Source organism: Linepithema humile, chromosome 4 (assembly GCF_040581485.1).
Source record: "Linepithema humile isolate Giens D197 chromosome 4, Lhum_UNIL_v1.0, whole genome shotgun sequence".
In the NCBI taxonomy this organism is placed as follows: domain Eukaryota; kingdom Metazoa; phylum Arthropoda; class Insecta; order Hymenoptera; family Formicidae; genus Linepithema; species Linepithema humile.
Genome location: NC_090131.1, coordinates 28,739,437 through 28,758,316, shown reverse-complemented (window position 1 = coordinate 28,758,316; position 18,880 = coordinate 28,739,437). Strand labels below are relative to the sequence as shown.

General features: G+C 27.9%; 1 long non-coding RNA gene across 5 annotated transcripts in view; it reads right to left on the bottom strand.

The window, feature by feature from the left end:
* Window positions 1-18,880, bottom strand: part of LOC105673414 (uncharacterized) — a 29,110-nt gene that overhangs the window by 2,948 nt on the left and 7,282 nt on the right. For 4 of the 5 annotated variants that reach the window (XR_010889971.1, XR_010889972.1, XR_010889973.1 and 1 more), the window contains exons 6-21: window positions 18,585-18,814; window positions 16,585-18,224; window positions 14,980-16,423; window positions 14,468-14,697; window positions 12,501-14,106; window positions 11,133-12,327; window positions 10,611-10,827; window positions 9,187-10,461; window positions 7,791-8,981; window positions 7,269-7,498; window positions 4,840-6,924; window positions 3,459-4,684; window positions 2,928-3,157; window positions 1,970-2,767; window positions 553-1,774; window positions 33-261 (exon numbers count right to left, since the gene is read on the bottom strand). This is a non-coding gene — a long non-coding RNA (uncharacterized lncRNA). The remainder of the gene's footprint in view (window positions 1-32; window positions 262-552; window positions 1,775-1,969; window positions 2,768-2,927; window positions 3,158-3,458; window positions 4,685-4,839; window positions 6,925-7,268; window positions 7,499-7,790; window positions 8,982-9,186; window positions 10,462-10,610; window positions 10,828-11,132; window positions 12,328-12,500; window positions 14,107-14,467; window positions 14,698-14,979; window positions 16,424-16,584; window positions 18,225-18,584; window positions 18,815-18,880) is intronic. The other variant, XR_010889974.1, reaches the window with a different exon arrangement.

Genomic DNA, 18,880 nt, shown 5'->3' with positions numbered 1-18,880 from the left:
GTATAAAACACAACATTTAATTAAAGTATTACATTATTATAACTGCATAATTGGGCATCAATCATACTGTTACTTATAACTGTCCATCTCCATGATTTTTCTGTTCTTTTTTATATTTATAAGTTCTATAAATATGCGGATTAGTTCTCTACGAAAAGTTCGTCCCGTTGCGCAGTAGAGAACAAAATTTATACCGTAATGTGCTGTGTCTAATAAATCGGATATTATATACATAACTGACACATTGACATATTCAGGAAACTGAAAAAATTATTATTGTTATTATTGTTATATATGTACAACTATTGATAATAACGTGTCATATTTTAATGCATCCATTTTCTTACGCGGATATCTAATATAAAAAAATTATTATTAAGTTCATTCATAATGTAAAAATTAAACAGGATAAATTATTTTTAAAAATTCAAATTTTAAGAGAAAAATTGATTAATATTTTTTGTCATATACAGAGAGAGAGAATGCATTTATAGAGTGAATAAACTATATATTACGGTCGGTATTGCTTGAATATTAATTATTGATACGTACGTAACTAATGTAAAAAATGTATTGTGCAGGTAATTTCAAGATTACGAATATACTCGAAACAAGAATAAGCATTTTTGTGATCTTATTCTGAAGTATTTTATGACTAGAAGTCTGAGTTCTCTCATTCGAAGAATTAAATGCTATCATCAAAGTTTTGCGAACACGATTTTGCTGGTAAATGTTGTATCCTGTTAGAGTATTGCAGATTACTATCACGAGAGCAGGTAAAGTAAATATTATAATAGAATTTATAATATTCCTAGTCCGTGTAATTTCTTTCTGAACGTCAACTTTTTGATGTTTGTGTAAATCGTAGATATTTATAACATCTTTTATATCGTAGATATTTATAACATCTTTTGAATATATTTTATCATTATTATTTATGTGCACAAAAATAGCAAAGATATGTACAATGCTACGTAAAATCGCTAGTCCCATCAGCGTGATCACTACGATTTTTGCTCGTTTAACAGTGCACCAGGATCGTCGTTGGAGCGGATACTTCGTCACTATACATCGCTCGATGGTAAACACTACTATAAGCCACACACTCAAGAACTCGGAAATAAAGCTCAGAAAGTTCATAAAAATCTTTAACCAAAACAAATCATTTTCTTTTGGTCTTATATCCATTAAAAGGAGCCATTGAACGAATAATATCATTGCATAGGCGATATCGCTCATTGTTAGCACGCACAAGTACATGTTGGAAGAACTTATCTTTCTACGGAAGAGCACGATGGCAGTCAAACAGTTTCCTAAAAGACTGAAAATAATAATAATCGCCAGATAGTACTTTTTGTAATTTGATAAGGTCTCCAAAGCATCTATAAATGGATCTTCTTGCTCAGAAAGAAAATTAAATTTTTTTATGATATCAGTGATGGAAAAATGTCTGCCTACAATATCTTCGTTACATAAGTCTTTGAATTTTTTAATTCTACTTATATTCACAAATGAATGATCCATCATGTTTCGTCTCTCGTTGATATAATATTGGATACAAAATTCAGCCAATTTACTTCGCAAATTTTTGTCAAAATCTCTTTCGTTGTTGCAAACATGCAATCGTAGTTCGTGTTTAGATATGCTGAAATAATCTTTGCCAAGATTATTTTCAGAAAACATCCTTGCATATGATTAGTTAGATGTAGATTGTTTGCAACAGATGCTTATAAGATCAAAGCAAAAAGTGATATAATCAAGTAGCGTCACGCGTCTGAAAAAGCGTTGTAACATTATTATATATATTAGTTATTGAAATCAGTGAGTCTTGCATATAAATTTTATTTATCAATATATTTATTAAAATAATTTTTTTTAATATTACAAAAATAAAATATACGAAATATACAAAATGTATACAGTATCTTAAACATTTAAAATAAAATGGATTACGCACTATCTCACTTACTTGAAAATCGTTTAAAATTCTGAAGCCTACGAATACGGAGGTTACGAACTCTCAGTAATTTTCTGATTTTAATTTGTTCAACTGCTCAACACTAACGATTGCAAAAAACTGAATGTCGCCTGACTTGGAAGACGATAATACTTTTTCCTGAAAGTTTGTGGCTTACCAAAATGATTAATATTTTGACTGCAATCTTGCTCATATCCGTTGACATGTGAATTTCTGCAGGAGCCTGTCGCTCTACTGAAATATTTGTAATACATTAAAAAACATTAAAAAACAGCAGTAAATATTACTAAAATAATACATAAAATTTATTAAAAACATTAATTACATGTTTTCCTACTGGCTAATACGAATATGAATTGGATTACCCGCTTTCTAACAATAACAAATTATCTTTGCATTACAATCTATGTGATGTGACGTTCTTTTATTTCAGATAGTTAAATCAAAACTTTTTTCAGGTTACACTGGCTCACATTTATTAATAGAATTGCTAAACCTGTCGTTTTCTTTATAGTGTGCTAAAATATTTGTACATACTATCTACATACATGTGCATCATAAAATTCTTTTAATTATTATTTTTAACATTTTTAATACAATAATACATGTAACTATCTTATTCAGCTTTTTGTCATTAACTATATTCTCTCTAAAGTTGTAATGAGTGACTATATTATAATCTCTTGTATATATCAGGAATTCTAGCTTCTCTTGAGAAACTTTCACGTTTGCGCGTTGTTAACAAATACATTGCTTTATTCGTAGTGCAATTGGACATAAATTTGCAAGCTGTAACAAAATCATATTATCAAATTGAGAAAAATTTGGCTTACTTTACTTTTTATTAATGTAATTATAAGAGTCATATAACAAAAATAGTAAAAAAATTTTTGATTAAAGTAAAATAATTATGTAGACCGTCATGTTTAATTATATGTTATTATCATACCTTATTATAACTGTATAATTTGGTATCAATTATACTGTTACTTATAATTGTTCATCTTCATGATATTTCTGTATCTTTTGACATTTGTGTTTGGTAAATGTGCGAATTAATTCTGTGCGAAAATTTTGTTCTGTTGTGCAGTAGAGAACAAAATTTACACTATATTTTGTCATGTTTAATAAATTGCATATTTCAGACATAACGATCCAAAATATGCTATATTTATACATCTAAAAAATTGATTATTTTTGTTATACATACAATATAATAATAGTAAGGTGTAATATTTTTGCATGCATTTTTTTCTTATACGCAAATATTTAAATATAAAAAAATTGTTATTTAGTGTCATTCATAATGTGATAATTGTAAGTAGTATAAATTGCATAAAAAAATTTAAATTTTTAAAGACAAATTAATTAATATTTTTTTATACAAAATGCAGATTTAGAGTAAAAATATTATATATTATAATCGATATTATTTCAATACGTATAAATTATTTTGTTTTATTAAATTACTAGTACATACGTCAAATCCAATAAAGAAACGAATATGTGCAGGTAATTTCAAGATTACAAACATGCTCGAAACAAGAATAAGCATTTTTGTGATCTTATTCTCACAATCAGACATTTTATTTTCAGAAATCTGAGTCCTCTCACTGGAAGTACCGGATGTTGAAATAAAGGTTTTATTGACACAATTTTGTTGGTAAATTTGCCATCCTATCAGAGTATTGAAAATTATTATCATAAGTGCAGGTAGGGTAAACATTATAATAGCATTAGCCATCACATAAATGTCTGAATAATCTTTTTTCATAAACTCTGATGATACATGTTTGAATAAATGCAAGATCTGTATATCTTGGTCTTTCGTATTCATTAATGTACTCTCGAGGAAAACATATAAGAGGCTGTACAAAATCGTTAGTCCTATCAGCGTGATCACTACGATTTTTGCTCGTTTAACAGTGCACCAGGATTGACGTAGAAGCGGATATTTCGTCACTATATATCGTTCGATGATAAAGGCTATTATAAGCCACACACTCAAGAATTTTAAAAAATAAATCAAGAAATTCTTAGAGTAATTTAACCAATGCAAATTATGTACTTCTAATATTTCCATTATTCTGAACCATTGTATAAATATCATCAGCGATAAGTTCATATCGCTTATCGCTAGCACGCCCAAGTAGATGCTGGACGAGAAGGAACGCATCTTTTTACGAAAAAACACAATAGCTGACAAACAGTTGCCCAAAAGACCCAGAATAATAAAGATCGGCAGATAATACTTTTTGATACTGAACGTCTCAATTGTAGGAGTATTAATAAATAGATCTTTTGAGTCAGAAAGATTATAGAGTGAATATATAAAATTAGTGATGGGAAATTCTTTGATGAAAATATCTTCGTTGCAGAAATCATTGAATTTTTTAATTTTGTTTGTGTCCACAAGCGCACTAAGCAGAGTGCTTTGAATGTAGTTGTTGTGTTGGTTGATTATTTCTTCAATCATGTCTCGGGCAATTCCGTCAAGATTTCTGTCGTCGCCACAAATATCATATAACTGTAATTCGAGTTCAGACATGTTGGGATAATATTTGCCGAGACTATTTTTAACAAATTCCATTCTTGCGTATTGAATATGAATCGTTTGCAACAATTGCTTATAAGAGATTATAAGATGTAAAATGTTATTATAAGATGTAAAAAGCAATATAATCAAGTTGCGTCTTGCACAAAAATCTGGAAAAACATAACGTTATATATATTGTTTACTAAAATTAATAAATCTTGTATATAGTTTCTATTTACTGATATATTTTATTATATAAAATAAATTTTTTTACATGAAACATTAAATATTTAAAGTCAAATGTCTTACATGCTATCTCACTCACCTGGGAGTCAAAAATTCTGAAGCCTACGTATACAGGGCTACAAATTCCCAGTAATTCCTTGATTACAATCGTTGAACTGCTAAACACTAACGATGCAAAATCTATCGAAATACTGAATGTCGAGACGACTAACTTGAATAATGATATTATTTTTTCCTGGAAGTTTGTGGTTTACCAAAATGATTATTTTGACTGGAAAGTTGCTCATATCCGTTAACATTTGAGTTTCTACAGAAACCTGTCACTCTACTAAAGTATTTATAATAACATTAAAAAACAGCAATAAATGTTACAAAAATAATACATAAAATTGATTAAAAAGACAATTTTTTGTTTTTCTCGTGGAAAATATTACAGTGGACATAGGTCTTTATTATTTAATATTTACGATTACATGGCAACTGTGGCGATTGTATGTTACGTATTGACAAAAACAATAAAATATTTTACTTTGTACTGCTTAATTAATATTAAATTTTAGTTTTATTGAGATTTATACACTTGCATGCAAAATTATCGTATTATTTTAGGAAAATTTTGATACTGATATTTGTTTTTAATGTTGGAACAAATATTCCTGGCGTATTCAGAATAAATGATGATTGCTCTTACAACATAAAGGTGTGCAATAAGTGTATGTAGAAAGTAAAAATTACAAAACACATTTTAAAGTGTTTATTATACCCAGTAAACACAGAACATTGCAGCAACATTGCGGCATGTTGCTGCAATGTTGCTACAATGTTACAACATTGCCGCAATATTGCTGCAATATTCTGTGTTTACTGAGTATGTATATATATAAAAAATAATGTGCATATGTCGCTCATTTGCTGCAACAATAACATAATTCAAAATGCTATTTTTGAGTAACAGAATATATGCAGGAAGGTATAAAAAGAATGGTTCTTACTTGTATTATTTGTCGCTAGAACGATATTATATTACTTTTGTCCCACACTACAATATATTGTTATATCAATATGACATTTCAAAATAATGTTGTTACCAAATTATAATATATAATATAATTATGACGATTTAAAACATTTAAATTCGTTTTCTGGAAAATCGTGATTTTTTTAGTTATGTTACTGTTGCAGCAAATGAGCAATGTGCAGTAAGTAAAATTATCAGACATGTACTTCTACATGAATACACTAATTATATAGTATAGAATTTGTGACATAATAACATATAAATAGTACGCAATTCGTTTCTAATACGTTCCTTACTTTTTAGAAAAGATTCTTGTAATTAATAGACATATTATTTACGTAACTTTAATGATAACTAATAAAATAAATTTTAATAAATTTGCGTGGCAACAAAATAATTTAGCACTTTTTTAAAAATACGAATACAAATTGTATTCAATATTAATATAAGCAAAGAGAAAAATATAAACAGCAAAAATTGGCACGTATCGAAACGTTCGTAAAGTAGAAAGCGCATGAAAATTCTGCACGACATTATTTTACTTTTTAATGTACGACTTGTCTTCTCGAGTGCTCGATCTCTTCTAATAGCATTAACGAACCTAATAAACGTATTCTGCGAGCTTTCCATGATCGAAATCATTTCCGATCGCACACCAACGCTACTAACTTGTACAAAATTGCATGTTTACCTACTGGCTAATACGAATAGAAATTGGATAACCCGTTTTCTAACAATAACAAATTATCTTTGCATTACAATCTATGTGATGTGACAATTCATCCATTTCAAATAATTAAATCAACACTTTTCCAGATTACAATAGGCCAATATTTATTAACAGAATTAATAAAACTGTCATTTTCCTTACGGTGCTAAATTAATTGTACATACTATGTACACATATGTGCATTAAAGATATTTTAATTGTTATTTTTGACTTACTTTTAATACTTTTAATACAATAATATCTTAAACTATCTTATTTAGCTATTTGCAGTTAATTATATTTTTATTATGTTAAAATGTATATTATAATCTCTAGTGTATATCAGGAGTGTTAGCTTCTCTTGAAAACTTTTTAGTTATTCGTTGTTGACAAATACACTCTTTTGTTTGAAGTGCGATTAGACGTAAACTTGCAAACTGTAACAAAGGTGTTATAAAATTGAGAAAGAATTGGCTGATTTTTGCTTTTATTCATTTAATTACAAGTCATATAACAAAGTTAGTAAAGTAATTTTTGATTAATGTAATCTAAATATGCATACTGTGAAAAAATTCGGTACATTTTCGCACCAAAGGTGTAAAAATTACATGATAAGTAATGGAAATATACTAAGTAAATCGTATAAAATTTATGAAATAATGTAAATTTGCAATATATATTTAATAAATTTCTATTATTTATTTGTGTTATGTAATTTTTACACCGAGTCTTGTAAATTTATCGATTTTTTAATGGAATACTCGTTTAATTATGGCATTACCTTATTATGACTGCATAATTGGATATCAATCAAACTGTTACTTATGATTGTACATCTCCATGATATTTCTGTTAATTTCTTATATTTGTATGTTTCGTAAACATGCGGATTAGTTCTCTGCGAAAAGTTTGTCCCGTTGCGCAGTAGAGAACAAAATTTATACAGTGATGTGCTGTGTTTAATAAATCGCATATTAATGCTATAACATCTATATTGACATATTTAGGTATCTGAAAAAATTATTATTGTTATTTTTGTTGTATATAATTATTAATAATAACGCATTGTATTTTAATGCATCCATTTTCTTACGCGGATATCTAATATAAAGAAATTATTATATAATTTTATTCATAATATTATCAAAAATTAAACATTTTAAATCATTAAAAAAATTCAAACTTTAAAAGAAAAATTAATTAATATTTTATTGTTATATATAGAGAGAGAGAATGCATTTTTAAAGTAAATAAACTATATATTATGGTCAATATTGCTTTAATATGAATTATTGATACTTACGTAATTCTTAATGTAAAAAAGAAAATATGCAGGTAATTTCAAGATAACAAATATGCTCGAAACGAAAATAAGCTTTTTTGTGATCTTCTGCTGAAGCATTTTATCACTAGAAATTTGAATTCTCTTATTAGAAGACTCGGACGCTATAATCAAGGTTTTGCGAAAACGATTTTGCTGATAAATGTGGTATCCTATCAGAATATTGCAGATTACTATCACGAGAGCAGGTAGAGTAAATATTGTAATAGAATCTATAATGTCCCTTGTCAGAGTAAAGCTTATCTGATCGTCAAGATGTTTGTATACATCATAGATATTTATTTCTTTTTTACTAAATGTTTCATACTGTATGGTTCCATAAATAAAAAAAGTAAAATGCAGTGCAATGCTGCGCAAAACCGCTAGTCCCATCAACGTGACCACTACGATTTTTGCTCGTTTGACAGTGCACCAGGATCGACGCAGAAACGGATATTTCGTCACTATATATCGCTCGATGGTAAAAGCTACTATAAGCCACACACTCAAGAACTCGAAAATGACGATCGAAAAGTATAGGAAGGAACTTAACCAATTCGAATAATTTATTTTTTGTTCTATATTATCAAATAAAAGGAGCCAGTGAATAAGTAATATCATCGAATAGATGATGTCGCATATTGCTAGTACGCCCAAGTAAATGTTGGAGGAGAAAGAACGCATGTTTTTACGAAAGTGCACAATGGCGGAAAAACTGTTTCCTAAAAGACTGAGAATAATAAAAATCGGCAGACTGTACTTTCTGAAGTTTGAAAAGATCTCCAAAGCATCTAGAGTTACATTTATTAGTTTAGAATAAGAATAAAATACATTTACGACGTAAGTGATGGGAAAATATCTGCCTACAATATCTTCGTTACATAAATCTTGGAATTTTTTAATTCTACTTATGTTCACAAATGAATGATTCAACATGATACGTCTTTTGTCGATATTATAGTTGATCAAATATTTAGCCATGCTACGTAAACTTTCGTCAAGATCTCTTTCGTTGTTACAAACACGCAATCGTAGTTCGTGTTTAGATATGTTGGAATAATCTTTGCCGAGATTATTTTCAAAAAACATCCTTGCGTATGATTACGAATTGTTTGCAACAGTTGCTTATGAGATGAGAAGCAGAAAGAGGTATAATCAAGTTGCGTCACGCGTCTGAAAAACCGTTATAACATTATTATATATATTATTCATTGAAATCAATGAATCTCGCGTATAAATTTTATTTATCGATACATTTATTAAAATTTTTTTAATATTAAAAAAATAAAATATACAAAGTACACAAAATATACACAGATTTATAATATATACATTTTAAGCATTTTAAATAAAATGTCTGGCGCACTATTTGACTTACCAGAGAGTCGTTGAAAATTCTGAAGCCTACGAATAGGAGTGTTACAAACTCTCAGCAATTCCCCGACTTCAATCATTCAACTGCTGGACACTAACGATTGCAAAAGACTGAATGTCGAAACGACTGACTTGGATGGCGATATTTTTTTCGTTCTGGAAGTTTGTGGCTCACCAAACTGATTAATATTTTGATTGTAAGGTTGCTTATGTTTGTTGATATGTGAATTTCTGCAGGAGCCTGTTGCTCTACTAAAGTATTTATAATAACGAGGGGGCTCCGTTTGTCTACATTCTCGATTGCCAACAGCGTCGTTTGCCTACAATTTTTTGCCGATAGCTTCGATTGCCGACATTCCCGATTGCCTACAGAGCGATTGCCTACAAGTATTATTGCGCACATGTAAAAATTAAAAATACAAACGTACGTTTGCACACATGACATTATTGCGCACATACAAATTGCACACATGACATTATTGCGCACATACAGAGTGCACACATGACTTTATGATATAAACCTCGTCTCGCATTTGAAGCACAGGGTGATGTGAACTGAACCTCGCTTCGCGCGAAAAATTACAAACCCACGTGGAATCTTATAATTATAAACATTTGAGTACCGTGTGTCTATTGATTTTCTTGTGTGCAATAATACCATGTGTGCAATGTGTATGTGCGCAAACGTACGTTTGTATTTTTAATTTTTACATGTGCTCGATCTCTTCTAATAACATTAACGAACCTAACAAACGTATTCTGCGACCTTTTCATGATCGAAATCATTTCCGATCAATGATCCGATACAAAATTGCATGTTTACCCACTGGCTAATACGAATAGGAATTGGATAACTCGCTTTTTAACAATAACAAATTATTTTTGTATTACAATCTGTGAGATGTGACAACTCTTTTATTTCAAATAGTTAAATCAACACTTTTTTAGATTATATAGACTTACAATCATTAAAAGAATTGATAAATCTGTCGTTCCTTTATAGTGCGCTAAAATATTTGTGCATACTACCTACATACATGTGCATCATAAATTTTCACATTTTATTTTTAACTTAGTTTTAACATTCTTCATACAATAATATATGTAATTATCTTATTTAGTTATTTGCAGTTAATTATATTTTTATTATGTTAAAATGTATATTATAATCTCTCGTATATATCAGAAGTTCTACCTTCTCTTGAGAAACTTTCACGTTTGTGCGTTGTTAACAAATACATTGCTTTATTTGAAGTGCGATTGGACATAAATTTGCAAGCTGTAACGAAATGCATTATCAAATTGAGAAAAATTTGGCTTACTTTACTGTTTACGCATTTAATTATAAGAATCATATAACAAAAATAGTAAAAAAATTTTTGATTAAGATAAAATAATTATGTAGATCATGTTTAATTATGGTATTACCTTATTATAACTGCATAATTCAGTATAAATCATACTGTTACTTATAATTGTTCATCTTTATGATATTTCTGTTGCATTTGGTAAATGCGTGAATTAATTCTCTGCGAAAATTTTGTTCTGTTGCACAGTAGAGAACAAAATTTATACTGTATTTCGTCATGTTTAATAAATCGTATATTTCAGACATAACAGTCCAATTAATGCCATATTTATACATCTGAAAAATTGGTAATTTTTGTTGTACAATATGTTAATAGTAAGATGTAATATTTAGCATGCATTTTTTTCTTACACGAATATTTAATATATAAAAATTGTTATTTAGTGTCATTAATAATGTAATAATTGTAAGTAATATAAACTGAAAAAAAATTAAAATTTTTAAGAAAAATTAATTTATATTTTTTTATCTTATACAGAATGCAGATTTAAAATAAAACGATAATATATTAAACGATATTATAATCGGTATTACTTCAATATATGTAAATTATTTTGTTTTATTAAATTATTAATACGTACGTCAGACCGAATAAAGAAATGGATATGTGCAGGTAATTTCAAGATTACAAACATACTCGAAACAAGAATAAGCATCTTTGTGATCTTATTCTCAATCATTTCATTTTCAGAAATCTGAGTACTCTCACTGGAAGTACCGGATGTTGTAATCAAGGTTTTGTTGACACGATATTGCTGGTAAATGTGCCATCCTATCAGAGTATTGAAGATTATTATCATAAGTGCAGGTAAGGTAAACATTATAACAGCATTAGTCATCACGTAGATGTTTGAATCTTCCATGATAGACTCTGATGATACATATTTGTATATAAGAAAGATCTTTATATCTTGGTCTTTCATATTCATTGATGTACAAGTATTCTCGAGGAAAACATATAAAATGCTGTACAAAATCGCTAGTCCTATCAGCGTGATCACTACAATTTTCGTCCGGTTGACAGTGCACCAGGATTGACGTAGAAGCGGATATTTTGTCATTGTATATCGCTCGATGGTAAAGGCTGTTGTAAACCACGCACTCAAGAACTTGAAAAAATAGACCAAGAAGATCTCAAAGTAATTTAACCAATGAAGATTAGGCACTTCTAATATTTCCATTATTCTGAGCCATTGTATGAATATCATCAGCGAAAAGCTCATATCGCTTATCGCTAGCACGCCCAAGTAGACGCTGGACGATAAGGAACGCATCTTTTTACGAAAGAACACAATAGCGGACAAACAGTTGCCCAAAAGACCCAGGATAATAAAGATCGGCAGATAATACTTTTTGATATTGAAAATCTCAATTGTAACAGTATTGATAAATAGATGTTTTGAGATACTACGACTGTAGAGAAAATATATTAAATCAGCGATGGGAAAATTTTTGTCGAAAATCTCTTCGTTACAGAAATCTTTGAATTTTTCAATTTTGTTTGTGTTCACAAGCATACTAAGCCGAGTATTTTCGAGGAGTTCGTTATAGTACTTGATTACTTCTTCAGTTATGTTTCGGTAAATTCCTTCAAGATCATTGTCGTTATTACAAATATCAAATTGTAATTCGTCTTTAGATAAGTTGGAATAATTATTGCCGAAATTATCTTTGACAATTTCCATTCTTGCGTATTAAATATGAATTGCTTGCAACAATTTCTTATAAGATAAAAAGTAAAAAGCGATATAATCAAGTTGCGTCTTGCACAAAAATCTGAAAAAGCATTATAATATTATATATATTTACTATTTTGATTACTAAAATCAATAAATCTTGTATATAGTTTCTATTTACTGATATATTTTGGTATCATTTTGGTAAATAAATGTTTTTACATATAACATTAAATATTTAAGGACAAGTGTCTTACATACTATCTCACTCACCTGGGAATCAAAAATTCTGAAGTCTACGCATGCAGGGCTACAAATTCTCAGCAATTCCTTGATTCAATCGTTGAACTACTAAATACTGACAATGCAAAATCCACCGAAATACTGAATGTCGAGACGACTGACTTAGATGATAATATTATTTCATTCTGGAAGTTTGTGGCTTACCAAATTGATTACCATTTTGACTGTAACGTTGCTCATATCCGTTGATATGTGAGTTTCTATAGAACCTGTCGCTCTACTAAAATATTTATAATAACATTAAAAAGCAGCATTAAATGTTATTAAAATAATACATAAAATTGATTAAAAATAAAATTTATTATTTTTTTCATGGAAGATATTACAGCGGACATAGTTCTTTATTAGTAAAATATTTATGATTACATGGCAACTGTGGTGATTGTATGTTACGTATTGAATAACATATTATGTATTGTATATTATGTATTGACAAAAACAATAAAATATTTTACTTTGTACTGCTTAATTAATATTAAATTTTAGTTTTATTGAGATTTATACACTTGCATGCAAAATTATCGTATTATTTTAGAAACATTTTAATGCTGATATTTGTTTTTAATGTTGGAACAAATATTCCTGGCGAATTTAAAATAAATAAAGATTGCTCTTACAACATAAAAGGATGCAATAAGTGTATGTAGAAAGTAAAAATTATAAAACACATTTAAAGCGTTTATTATATGTATATATATGAGAAATAATATGCATATGTCGCACATTTGCTGCAACAATAACATAATACGAAATGCTATTTTTAAGTAATAGAAAGAACAGTTTTTGCTTGTACTGTTAACTGCTAAAACGATATTATATTACTTTTGTTCCACACTACAATATATTATTATATTAATACGGCATTTCAAAATGATGTTGTTACCAAATTATAATATATAATATAATTATGACGATTTAAAACATTTAAATTCGTTTTCTGGAAAATCATGAATTTTTAGTTATGTTACTGTTGCAACAAATGAGCAATGTGTAGTAAGTAAAATTATCAAACATGCACTTGTACATAAATACACTAATTCTATAGTATAGATATTTGTGATATAATAACATATAAATAGTACGCAATTCGTTTCTAATACGTTCTTTTCTTTTTAAAAAATATTCTTGTAATGAATAGATGTCATTTACGTAACTTTGATGCTAACAAATTGTCTTTGCATTACAATTTATGGTGTAATAACTTTCCTATTTTAAATAGATAAATCAACAATTTTTTCTAAGATATATAAGTCAACATTTGTTAATAGAATTGATAAAACAATTGTTTTTTTATGATGCACTAAAACACATACTACATACATATGTGCATTATAAATTTTTTAAATTGTTATTTTTGACGTACTTAACACTTTTAATACAATAATAAGATTAACTATCTTATTTAACTATTTGCAGTTAATTATATTTTTATGTAGTTATAATGTATGACTATATTATAATCACTCGTATGTATATATATATCAAAAGTTCTACCTTCTCTTAAGAAGCTTTCAGTTGTGCGTTGTTAGCAAATACATGGTTTTGTTTGACCTGCGATTGAATGTAAACTTGTAAGCTGTAACAAAATGCAAAGTATTGTCAGACTGAGAAAAAATTGGCTTATTTTTCCTTTTATTCATTTAATTATAAAAGACATATAACAAAGATAATAATAAAATTTTTAATTAATGTAATGTAAGTATGCACACACTGTCAAAAAATTTGGTAAATTTACACAACGACAGTGTAAAAGTTACATAATTAATAATAAAAATATACTAATTGTAAAAAAATAGTAAAAAATTTATAAAATTATGTAAATTTGCAATATACGTTTAGTAAATTTCTGCTAATTATCATGTAATTTTTACATCCACTTTTGTAAATATATCGATTTTTTTTACTGTATAAAACGCCGTGTTTAATTATAGTATTACCTTATTATAATTGCATAATTTGATATTAATCATATTGTTACTCATAATTGTCCATCTCCATGATATTTCTGTAAATTTCTTATATTTGTACATTTCGTAAATAAGCGGATGAGTTCTCTACGAAAAATTTGTCCCGTTGCGCAGTAGAGAACAAAATTTATACTGTAATGTGCCGTGTTTAACAAGTGGAATATTTCTATCATAACAGCCACATTGACAGATTCAAAAATCTAAAAAAATAATTCTTACTATTTTTTTTTATATAACTAATAATAATAACGTGTCATATCTTAACGCATCCAATTTCTTACGCGGATATCTAATGTCAAAAAAATATTATATAATGTCATTCATAATGTAAAAATTAAACATTATAAATTAATAAATAAAATCAAATTTTGAGAAAAAATTAATTAATATTTTTTCGTCACACAGAGAGAGAATGCATTTTTAAAGTAAATAAACTATATATTATGGTCGGTATTATTTTAATATAAATTATTGATACGTACATAATTAAAAATGTAGAAAGAGAAATATTGAGGTAATTTCAAGATAATAAATATGCTCGAAACAAGAATAAGCATCTTTGTGATCTTATGCTGAAGCATTTTATCACTAGAAATCTTAATTCTCTCATTAGAAGAATTGGACACTGTAATCATGGTTTTACGAACACGATTTTGTTGGTAAATGTGGTATCCTATTAGAGTATTGCAGGTTACTATCACGAGAGCAGGTATTATTTTAATATAAATTACTGATACGTACGTTTCTAAAAATGTAGAAAAAGTAATATTTTGGTAATTTCAAGATAACAAATAAGCTCGAAACAAGAATAAGTATTTTTGCAATTTTATGCTGAAGCATTTTATTACTAGAAATCTTAATTCTCTCATTCGAAGAATCGGACGCTGTAATCATGGTTTTACGAACACGATTTTGCTGGTAAATGTGGTATCCTATTAGAGTATTGCAGATTACTATCACGAGAGCAGGTAAAGTAAATATTATAATAGAATCTATAATGTTCTCAGTCTGTGTAATTCCTTTCTCAAAGTGAAACTTTAGAAATTCGATCACATGAAAGATACTTTTTTTTTTTTTTTTTTTAAATATATCATTCATTATGATATCAAAAAACATATATAGAATGCCGCGCAAAGTCGCTATTCCCATCAGCGTGATCACTACGAATTTTGCTCGTTTGACGGTGCACCAGGATCGACGTAGAAGCGGATACTGCGTCACTATATATCGCTCGATGGTAAAGGCTACTATAAGCCACACACTCAGGAACTCGGAAATGTAGTAAAGAAAAACTATAAAGATTGTAAACCAAAACCAATAATTTTTTTTTGGTCTTATATCCATTAATTCAAGCCATGTAATGAGTAATGTTGTCGAATAGACGATATCGCTTATTGTTAGTACGCCCAAGTAGATGTTGGACGACAAAGAACGCATCTTTTTACAGAAGAGCACAATAGCAGACAAACAGTTTCCTAAAAGACCCAAAATAATAAAAATCGGCAGACTGTACTTTCTGAAATTCAAAAAAATTTTAGTGTCATCTCCAATTCTACGGTCTAGCTGAAGCAAAAAATAAAATTGCTTTATACAGTCAGTGATGGGAAAATGTCTGCCTACAATATCTTCGTTACATAAGTCGTTGAATTTTTTAATTTTACTTATGTTCACAAGTGAATGAAGCGTCATGTCACGTATCAACATTATCTCAATATCACGAATAAGATATTCGGTCATGTGTCGCAAACTTTCATCAAGATCTCTTTCGTTGTTACAAACACGCAATCGTAGTTCGTGTTTAGATATGCTGAAATCCTTGCCAAGATTATTTTCAGAATACATCCTTGCATATAATTATGGATTGTTTTCAACAGTTGCTTATGAGATGAAAAGCAAAAAGCGGTATAATGAAGTTGCGTCACGCGTCTGAAAAAGCATTATAACATTATTATATATATCATATTATTTATTAAAATCAATGAATCTTGCATATAAATTTTACTTATCGATATATTTATTAAAATAAATTTTTTACGCAAAATATTAATCATTCCAAATTAAATGTCTTATATGGTTGTCTCACTCACCTGAAAGTCGTTAAAAATTCTGAAGCATTCATGTACGGGTCTACAAAATCTCAACAATTTCCCAATTTCAATCGTTGAACTGCTAAATACTGACAATGCAAAATCCACCGAAATACTGAATGTCGAGACGACTAACTTGGATGACGATATTTTTTCGTCCTGGAAGTTTGTGGCTTACCAAATTGATTAACATTTTGACTGTAACGTTGCTCATATCCGTTGATATGTGAGTTTCTATAGAACCTGTCGCTCTACTAAAGTATTTATAATAAGATTAGTATTTATAATAAGATTAAAAAGCAGCATTAAATGTTACTAAAATAATACATAAAATTGATTAAAAATAGAATTTTTTATTTTTCTCATGGAAGATATTACAGTGGACATAGTTCTTTATTAGTATGATATTTATGATTACATGGCAACTGTGGTGATTGTATGTTACGTATTGAATAACATATTATGTATTGTATATTATGTATTGACAAAAACAATAAAATATTTTACTTTGTACTGCTTAATTAATATTAAATTTTAGTTTTATTGAGATTTATACACTTGCATGCAAAATTATCGTATTATTTTAGAAACATTTTAATGCTGATATTTGTTTTTAATGTTGGAACAAATATTCCTGGCGCATTCAAAATAAATGAAGATTGCTCTTACAACATAAAGGGATGCAATAAGTGTATGTAGAAAGTAAAAATTATAAAACACATTTAAAGCGTTTATTATATGTATATATATGAGAAATAATATGCATATGTCACACATTTGCTGCAACAGTAACATAATACGAAATGCTTTTTGAGTAATAGAAAGAACAGTTCTTGCTTGTACTGTTAACTGCTAAAACGATATTATATTATTTTTGTTCCACACTACAATATATTATTATATTAATATGGCATTTCAAAATAATGTTGTCACCAAATTATAATATATAATATAATTATGACGATTTAAAATATTTAAATTTGCTTTCTGGAAAATCATGATTTTTTAGTTATGTTACTGTTGCAACAAATGAGCAATGTGTAGTAAGTAAAATTATCAGACATGTACTTGTACATAAATACACTAATTCTATAGTAAAGATATTTGTGATATAATAACATATAAATAATACGCAATTTGTTTCTAATACGTTTTTTTTCTTTTTAGAAAATATTCTTGTAATGAATAGATGTCATTTACGGAACTCTGATGCTCACAAATTGTTTTTGCATTACAATTTATGGTGTGATAATTTTCCTATTTTAAATAAATAAATCAACATTTTTTTCCAAGGTATATAAGTCAACATTCGTTAATAGAATTGATAAAACTGTCGTTTTTTTATGATGCGCTAAAGCATTGTACATATTACATACATGTATATATGTGTATTATAGATTTTTTAAATTGTTATTTTTGACTTACTCTTAACACTTTTAATACAATAATAAGATTAACTATCTTATTTAACTATTTGCAGTTAATTATATTTTTGTGTAGTTATAATGTGTGACTATATTATAATCACTCGTATGTATATGTATATCAGGAGTTCTACCTTCTTTTGAAAAGCTTTCAGTTGTGCGTTGTTAGTAAATACATGGTTTTGTTTGAAGTGCGATTGAATGTAAACTTGTAAGCTGTAACAAAATGCAAAGTATTGTCAGATTAAAAAAAAATTGGCTTATTTTTCCTTTTATTCATTCAATTATAAAAGTCATATAACAAAGATAGTAATAGAATTTTTAATTAATGTAATGTAAGTATGCACACACTGTCAAAAAATTCGGTAAATTTACATAACGACGGTGTAAAAGTTACATGATAAATAATGGAAATGTACTAATTGTAAGAAAATACTATAAAATTTATAAAATTATGTAAATTTGCAATATACGTTTAGTAAATTTCTGCTAATTATCATGTAATTTTTACATCCACTTTTGTAAATATATCGATTTTTTTACAGTATAAAACGCTGTGTTTAATTATCGTATTACCTTATTATAACTGCATAATTCGATATTAATCATTTTGTTACTCATAATTGTCCCTCTCCATGATATTTCTGTTAATTTTTTATATTTGTACGTTTCGTAAATAAGTGGATGAGTTCTCTACGAAAAATTTGTCCCGTTGCGCAGTAGAGAACAAAATTTATACTGCAATGTGCCATGTCTAACAACTGGAATGTTAGCATCATAACAAGCACATTGACATATTTCATTAACTGAAAAAATTATTATTATTATTTTAATTTTATATAACTATTAATAATAACGTGTCATATCTTAAC